We start from the raw sequence: 2,296 nt of genomic DNA, 5'->3' as shown, positions 1-2,296 counted from the left end.
GACAGGTTTCACCATGTTGGCCAGGCTGGCCTCAAACTCCTGACCTTGAGTGATCCGCCCACCTTGGCCTCCCAAAGTTTTGGGATTACAGGTGTTAGCCACCACACCTGGCCTCTGATAGTTCAACATTTTAAATAGAATGTGTTCTCTATTATGTGGTAATGCTTTGGTACTGTTCATATAGGGTCTTGGCTATCCTAAAGACTTGTTATTTCCCCAAAAGGAGCATTGATTCTGCTTTAGAAGTTTCATAAAAATTGAAATCTTTATCAAATATTAATATGAAGAGAGGTGGCACAGGATGCAACATATACAGTCATCTTCCCTTTCTGTATATTTAGAAATTACTTCTTCCTTTAAGGTATTTGCAACAGAAAGCACAGTCTGTCCTGCTTAATAATCAGTAGCACAGGTTTGAATCGTTGGAACCTTGGCAAGACCTTAATATTTCAAAATTATTAACAACTACCTCTAGGGGCAAGTCCATGTTACTGAGTTATGACAAATTATTATCATGAGGGAAAACAAGTGTTGCCGGCTACCTTAACAAATGCCCCAACCACTGCTTCCCAATATAGAAAGATTAAAACTACCTACCATTTAGCATATGACAAATCCCATCTCTGTACCCTGAAATTCCCCTAGTTTCATTCATTAGAAGCGTATTTAAAAAAGACTTATAGCAGCATTCGGCTTTCTTGTGAAATATCCAGCATTTTAAATATTATTTACAATTCTTTTTTTTGTGACGCTAGAAACAGGCTTCAGAATTTGTGAGACTGGGGGGAGAGTAACCCATTCAAAACTATTCTAGAAGTTGTTTTTTGGCAGAGTAGCAGGTATCCAAGTTAAAAATAGGAGGGACAGTTAGTTGCTTTGTGGTCTTTTCAAAGTTTGAATTGTTTTTTGTTCCCCGTTTCTACTCCTGAGTGATGTGGGCAGAGGCTCTGGCCCCTGCCCCTACATTTCTCGGTAGTTGCTTTCATATTCCTGTGGCAAGGCTTGAACAGATGTGAGTTGATGAGGACTTCCCCAAAATGGTCTTTATAAATAATCCCACTACATATCTTCTTTTTCAGTCTGTGAGATCTAAAAAGGAAAACACCTGGTGTTCTGGCAGAACCAGAAGCCATCTCCATAACTGAGCCATTGTCTGACTGGTTGCTGTAACAAGGAGGCACTTGAGGTGGTACTGTGAACATCATCACTGCGATCTTTACCTTTCTTCTGCAGTTTATTGGTCTGGTTGCTTTTTATCCTGTTCCCAGATACAGTTTTCACTCTCTTTGGTTTCAATGTAGTCTTTAGACTGGGTCCAGCCCTGCATCTGCCACATGAATCCAGGGTGTTTTGATCCTGCTGGCAACGTCTTCCATCTTTTCACAAGCAGAACACAGGCGTCGCAGATGTCTCATGCAGCCCCGGAAAGCTCTGGAAGTCCTTTTCATAGCGTTTATTGTCAGCGAATCAAGAACTGGAGGACTTAGCTTCTGCAAACACAGCAGCCCTGTATACTTCGGTACATCTTTGGCTTGGGAAAAACCAAACATCTTTTTTTCTGGGCAATAGTCTTCCCAAAACCTCCGTTCCATAAGAAACAATGTCCCGGAGGTGCCACGCCAGGCCAGTCCCTCTCTAAGCCCTCCCTCTTCAACTACCTTGTCTAGAAAAATAGGCCCATTACTTTTGACCTTTCTTCTTATCTAATAAATGCATTTCAGGCTAAATTGCCCTTAAGTACTGATTGAGTTGCATCCATTAATTTCGATATGCAATATTTTTATTGTTATTCAGGTCTGAATATTCATAATTTCCTTTATGATTTATTTGTGGACCTATAAATTATTTACATGACATTAAATATTTCTCTAACATATATGGTTTTGGAGTCTATTTCTCAACTATTGGTTTCTAATTTTACAGTACTTAGATCACAAAATGTGGTCTGTTGCACAATGTTTTGAATTTGTTGAATCTTGCTTTGTGAGGAAGTCTCTAATAAATTTTTGGTAAGTTATTCATGTGTCCTTGAAAATAAAATGCATTCTTTAATTTTTGGTGTAGAATATAAGTTGCAATCTGTTTGGTAAAGTTTATTAATTGTACTACTTAAGTGTCTATTTTCTTTTTTTTTATTTTTTTTATTTTTTTTTTTATTATACTTTAGGGTTTTAGGGTACATGTGCACAATGTGCAGGTTTGTTACATATGTGTCCATGTGCCATGTTGATTTCCTGCACCCATTAACTCGTCATTTAGCATTAGGTGTATCTCCTAATGCTGTCCCTCCCCCCTC

At 38.6% G+C, this 2,296-nt stretch overlaps 1 pseudogene; it reads right to left on the bottom strand.

The window, feature by feature from the left end:
• Window positions 1-867: 867 nt before the first annotated feature.
• Window positions 868-1,592, bottom strand: LOC129460256 (SIN3-HDAC complex-associated factor-like; annotated as a pseudogene).
• Window positions 1,593-2,296: the final 704 nt, after the last annotated feature.

Source organism: Symphalangus syndactylus, chromosome 13 (genome assembly GCF_028878055.3).
Source record: "Symphalangus syndactylus isolate Jambi chromosome 13, NHGRI_mSymSyn1-v2.1_pri, whole genome shotgun sequence".
NCBI lineage: Eukaryota > Metazoa > Chordata > Mammalia > Primates > Hylobatidae > Symphalangus > Symphalangus syndactylus.
This window is presented reverse-complemented; position numbering and strand designations above follow the sequence as displayed.